The sequence below is a fragment of the Lupinus angustifolius genome, chromosome LG03 (assembly GCF_001865875.1).
Source record: "Lupinus angustifolius cultivar Tanjil chromosome LG03, LupAngTanjil_v1.0, whole genome shotgun sequence".
Lineage (NCBI taxonomy): Eukaryota > Viridiplantae > Streptophyta > Magnoliopsida > Fabales > Fabaceae > Lupinus > Lupinus angustifolius.
Window position 1 is genome coordinate 14,392,827 of NC_032011.1, and position 6,859 is coordinate 14,399,685.

At 37.0% G+C, this 6,859-nt stretch overlaps 1 long non-coding RNA gene across 1 annotated transcript; it reads right to left on the minus strand.

Moving 5' to 3' along the window:
• LOC109342581 lies at positions 3,054-3,906 on the minus strand. Its single transcript, XR_002107092.1, has 3 exons — positions 3,683-3,906; positions 3,331-3,593; positions 3,054-3,228 (listed from the first exon to the last, which is right to left on the minus strand). It is a non-coding gene; the product is annotated as an uncharacterized LOC109342581 (long non-coding RNA).

The window sequence follows — 6,859 nt, forward strand, 5'->3', positions numbered from 1 at the left end:
TTCATCTTCCTCATGCCTTCTAAAAACTATTCTCAACCTCTAGATGATCCTTTAAGCAACATTATGGAGAAACTATTTTCTATGAAGCTCCATTTTACTGCTAGACAGGAGCTTATGCCACAAACCATGAACACTAGACATGAAGAGCTACAATCTGTCATTTCAGATCTGAAATCACAGATCCAACCTAAACCACATCCTTCTCCACCCCCTGGTTTCTCTAACCATTCATTCTCCACCTTCACTCACTTTTCTACCTCCAATCAATTCCCTAATCTCAAACCCCCAAAGTTAAATCTCCACTCATTTGATGGATCTAAACCAATGGACTGGATTTTTCAGGTAGAGTAATTCTTCCAACTGTACCAGATTACTCCTAAAAAATGTATGGAGTTAATGCCTTTTTCCATGATAGGAGAAACACTCAGCTGATATAAATGGATGTTCCAAAATCAGCAGCTCACAACCTAGGATGATTTTACTAGAGACTTACAACAATGTTTTGGTCCATCAGCTTATGATAACCACCGAGCAGAGCTGTTCAAATTGAGACAATTTATCACCATTACTGATTGCTAAAGTGGTAGGTCTTCCTCCAGAAATGATGTTAAATTGTTTTATTTCTGGTCTTAAGGTTGAAATTCCTCGGGAGTTAGCCATTTTACAACCTCATTCAATTAGTCATGCTATGAGTTTAGCTAAGTTAATTGAGAGTAAAATAAATGATGAAAAACCAGTGGCACATTTTCCAAGACCCACTAATCAGTGCAACGTTTCATCTTCTACTGGATCTGTCTCTGCACCACAAAATAAAGTGGTCATTAAACGTTTAACTATAACCCAGATGCAAGAACGCAAAGCCTAGGGTCTTTGTTATCATTGTGATGAGAAATATATTTTTGGTCACAAATGTCAACCTAAGAATTTTTGTTTGTTTGTGACTGATGATGACCCTACTGAGTTGTGCAATCTACAACCAATCTTGGAAACACAAGTAGACACTTCTCCTACTATAATAGTAGAAAATTCCCTACCGGAGAACCTTGAAGAATTTGTTCATTTTCAATTCTCTGCTCAGGCCCTCAAAGACAATCCTTCACCTAGAACACTCAAATTTTAGGGTCTTATTCATGGTCAACCACTTCATGTGTTGATTGACACATGCAACTCTCATAATGTTACGCAACCAAAGGTAGCCCATTTCCTCAAATTGGAGAATTTTCCCACTCCTCACTTTCCAGCAATGGTGGAAAACGGTGACCATATTTATTGCACATGAGTGTGCAAAGAAACCCCACTACAATTGCAACAACAACTTTTTCTTGTACTCTTCTACTTGCTACCTATCCAAGAGGCAAACTTGGTCTTAGGTATTGAGTGGTTACAAACACTTGGACACATTACCTCCGACTTTGCCATACCTTCAATGTCCTTTCACCATGACAACAAATCCATTACCCTCATAGGCTAAACTTCCCAACCACCAAACATACCTTCCCTAAACCAATTAAACATACCTTTCCTAAACCAATTAAACAAACTTTCCCAAACTGAATCTATTGCAGAAATGTTTTGTATTTCCTTCCCATAACCAAACCCCACTACTACTACCACATTACCTAACCCCACTCTACCAACTAACCCTCCATACCCAGAAATCCAAACTATCCTAGACTCCTTTACCCACATATTCAACCCACCCAAAGGACTACCACCCTCCCGACCACATGATCACCGCATTATCCAACTGCCCAACTCTCAACCTGTTAATGCTAAACCTTGTAGATACCCACACCACCAACAAGATGCCATGACCAAACTATTATCTGACATGTTGCATGAAGGGATTGTCATCCCAAGTACAAGTCATTTTTCTTCTCCGGTGTTGATGGTGAGAAAGAAAGATGGAACATGGCGATTCTGTGTTGATTATCGTAGCCTCAATGCTATCACAGTGAAGGATCGTTTTCGATTCCCACTATTGATGAACTTCTCGATGAATTCAGAACCGTCTCAATCTTTTCAAAAATTGATTTGCGATCTAGGTATCACCAGATTTGGGTAAGACCAAAAGATACGTACTATGAATTCTTGGTAATGCATTTTGGACTTACAAATGTCATATCTACATTTCAGTTCGCAATGAATGGCCTACTGAGACCTTATTAATGTAAGTTTGTGCTGGTAATTTTTGATGATATTTGGTTTATAGCCCCACGTTAACATATCATGTTAGTCACCTTCAATTAATTTCACGCTTGCTATCTGATCATCAATTTTATGCTAAAATGTCTAAGTGTATTTTTGGTGTGAAATCGGTTGTATACTTGGGCCATATTTTGTCAGCCAAGGGGATTCAATCCGACCCCGACAAAATCCAAGCTCTTTGACACAATTAAGTGGATTCTTGGGGCTGACTAGATTCTATTATCATTTCATTCGAAACTATGCCTCTCACGCTGCTCCACTCACAGATTTATTAAAACAATCACACTTTACATGGTCGTTTATGGCACTAGATGCATTTACACAAATGAAATATAAAATTACACAAAGGCCAATATTAATGCTTCCAGACTTCAATGTTGTCTTCGATGTTGAGACGGATGCGTCTACATTAGCTATTTGTGCAGTGTTGTCACAAAATGGGCATCCAATAGCCTTCTTCAGCAATAAACTATCGATTCGAATGCAAGCTGCCCCCGCTTATGTTCGGGAACTATTTGTTGTTACACAATCAGTATTGAAATGACATTAGTATCCACTGGGCAAATATTTTTGCATATTTACAGACCAACAAAGTTTGAAACACATGTTAACTCAGCCTTTTCAAACCACAGAACAACAACGATGGGCAACCAAATTACAAGGATTTCATTATGAGATATTTTACAAACCTGGGCGAGAAAATAGAGTTGTTGATGCTTTATCTTGGTGTCAGTCACCATAATCGATCCTAGTGTCCTTGAGCTCTCCGGTCCCATCAGTTTTGAATAAGTTTGCTCAGTTTTATACCACAAAAGAAGGTAAACAGTTAGTAGATTTTAAAATCTTCGATGGAGATTTATCATGAAAAAAATGAGTTGTTATACTATAAAACACGGCTGTATATACTTGCTGATATTGGGTTGCGAGCCATATTGCTTTCTGAATATCACTCAACCCCGACGATTGGGCATTCGGGCCTCAAACCGACCATGGCCAGACTGGCAACTTCCTTCTTTTTGCCTGGGCAGTTCAAAGAAACAAAGAAATTCATTAAGCATTGTCTTATATGTCAAAATAACAAATATGTGCCCTCAAAACAGCAAGGAAAACTTCAACCATTACATGTGCCTCAACAAGTTTGGGAAGACATCTCCATGGATTTCATTACTTCCACTCCTCCATCATTTGGACATACGGTGGTATGGGCTGTGGTGGATATATTGACCAAATACGACCACTTTGTAGCACTACTGAGCCGTTTTACTGCAACACAGTTAGCTAGTCGCTTCACTACTGAGATCTTTCGCCTTCAAGGCATTCCCATAACTATTGTGTCAGATCGAGATAAATTATTTTTGAGTGGTTTTTGGAAAGAATTTTTTCGTCTGCATGGAACAAAACTTTGCTTTAGTATCGTTCATCATCCAAAATCGGACAGACAACCAAATTGGTAAACTAAGGATTATAGGCTTACTTGCGGTGTTTCACAAGTGACCATCGAAAAAAGTGGTTCACATTCTTGTCTGTGGCTGAGTATTGGTACAATACCTCTAAGCATTCATCTTCGGACATGACCCCATTCTAAGCTCTATATGGATGGTGTCCTCCGACTATAATAGATTATACATTTGGCCGAAGTTCAGAGCAAGAACTGCACATCTCCTTGCATGAAAGACAATTATTAATCACCCAACTAAAAAATAATTTGTATAAAACCCAAGAAAGGATGAAGGCTCAGAGCGATAAACACATAAGTGACTGTGTTTTCGCCATCGATGATTGTGTTTGGCTGAAAGGCAAGGAAGGCAAACCCAAAATTGAGTAAACGTTTTTTTGGGCCTTACCAGATACTCGGTCGTGTAGGCAAGGTGGTGTATAAGCTAGCAGTGTCGGAAGGGTCTCAAGTTCACCTGGTTTTTCATGTTTCCAAGCTTAAACCTTTTTGGGGAACTCCTCTTTTGAATAAGGATTCCCAGCCTTTGATAAATTCAGAGGAAGGAAACAATGATAAAAAAAATTTAGAAAGAGAGGAGAGAAGACAGGGGCAAAACGTACTCTGCAAAAAAAAAAGACACACAATGAATTGATGAGTTCCACTTTAAAACTCAATCAACAAGTTATGGGGGACACATCAGCTAACATGGTCACCATCGTAATTCCACGGATTTCAAATCCAATTACTAAAGCAAAATGTGCTACATTGGGGTCCAAAAAACTCATTTATGGGAATAATAAAGAGACTTTCACGATTTCTTTGGTACATGCTACACAAAGCTGGAATAAATTACCACATGGAAATTCAAATGACGCCAATGAGCAGGCGACACGCGTCCCACGCGTGTTACAAAGCAAACGGCCACCTGCACCCACATTTAATTTCCCTGTTGTCATTGGCCCCACGTCTCCCAATGCCATAGTGACACGCGGTCTGCACACTGCAGAAGAGTCATCGAGTCAACAACCCTTACCTCTTATCTCTGCATGGAAATCTGTTTCCCCCATTCAGCAAGTGTCACCTGGAATCTCCTATCCACAAGATTCTACTTCAAGGAATTTCAAAATCTCCTCCTTATCTAGCCAACTGGGCTCCACGGGTCCTCCACCTAAGGACACGAATCCCATCCCATCTCCAATAGAGTCAACCGAATTGGGCTTCAACCTTGAGAACAAAGTTGGTTTTCATGGGGGAGTATTGATAAGCTAAATGAGTTTAATAATAAAAGGCACAGATTTCCCCATAAATGGATGACAAATTATATTGTCTAAAACTTTCTATTTTAATTTCCCTTTTAAGAAATTACCTTTTAATCAAGATGTTGTCAAGTGCAAGTGTAGAGCTAACATCATAATTAGAGTTTGCTTACTATATTTTAGTTGAAAAATATATAGAGCATTGTTTACTCTCTCTTGTTCTCTCTAATTTCCTGAATTATTAACACTTTATTGATAGAAACCCTTTATCAAAAACATTGTTCTTCATAGAACTACATTTTTACCCCAAACTTTATACCAATCTGTGTACCCTTTCTTTCTCATTAGTCAAAAAAGTAAAACGTGAATTAAATATATGTTAATTTTACATTTTCTGAACAATTAGAAACAAGATATGCATGAAGTGATATACATTTTGGGACAAAAGATGTGCTCCCTTCTTGAGGGCTAACATTTTTTGCTTATTAGGTATGGCGGTTCTTATGGGATGATTATGATGAAGGGAGCAGTTAGAGAATGAATAAGGGTGTTGTGGTTGTAGAATGAAGAACTCGTTCAAGGATTAGGGATTCAAATCCCTAAGGTAGGATTTGAAGGCAACATATAACTTTTTAAGTCATTTAAGAATGTGGCAACGCTGTAGATAAATGTGTGAACATCAGAACTTAACTAAGAAAAGTGGAGGGAGAGATGAATGGCAAAAATGACGGGGCTTTGAATGAATTAGTTAACTACACTAACGCTCCATGAGTTTTATTGAAATTACACAAATTATCTCTCACTTTTTTACACTAACGCTCCATGAGTTTTATTAATTTTGGTTATAAAGTGCATCAACAATTCTAAAGATATATTGTTTAAATTACTCTTATACTATATCGTAACGAATCAAAAATAATAATGAGATATCGACTCATTATTTGGATGGTCAGTATAATGAAAGTATAAAAATTAGGGGTCTGTATAGGTGTAAAAAAGTGAGAGATAGTTTATGTAATTTCGCTAAAACTCACGAAGTGTCGGTGTAATTTACTTTTAACCAAATACCTTAACCAAGAAGGTGACAATTTTGTACACAACAGTTGTCAAGAGGGCCAGTAAGACATCACAAAAGATTAGTTCCTTGGAAAAGGGCCCTTAGTATTTTAAAAAAAAATCCTATGCCTTATGAGGCATTAATATTCTAAGACCTTTCATCCTTCACCCCTATAGCTTTCAAGCTTTCTATTTTCATTCAGACCCCTAATAGCTTTCAGAGTTTTTAAATGAATAGTAATTCTATTATTAGAAAGGAAAAAGTGGAACGAAAAACAAAACCCTGAACTTTACTTAATATGCTGTTTAATACCTAACTTCACAGGAATAAAAAAACTCCAAATTTTACTAAATGTCATTTATTCCACGTAACATGAGTAACTGTACTTTTTGTTACCCACTAAACATACCAAAATTTTCAAATTTTATACTTTAACTTTTTAACCCATTGATAAAAGTTCAAAATTATGCAGCTTCTCACTTAATGATAATACAACAAAAAAGATTCCTAATTTACCATTCATTGCATTATTTAAACCAATTAATTCCACTAAACACCTATTCATTGACTTTAGCCCTCAACACAACGAGGCATGTTTGAAGATAATTTTTGGAAGAAAAGAAAAAGAAAGCTTGAAAACTATCATGGTTTCCAAACTTTCTATTCTCTCCATTTCCCTCCAAAGAGGAAGCATCACATGAAGAATTAATACTACAATAAATCTACTAAATATTTCATAACATGCAATGCATATAGAAGCAAGCAATAATTAAGTAAAGATCTTCCGAAATAATAAATTTTGTAACAATTGAAAAATTCAAAATCTCAAACAAGCTAATGAAAACTGTGTCCAAATACTCCCACTAAAAAGTAAACACTCCATGCAGAAGAGAAGCTAGACTC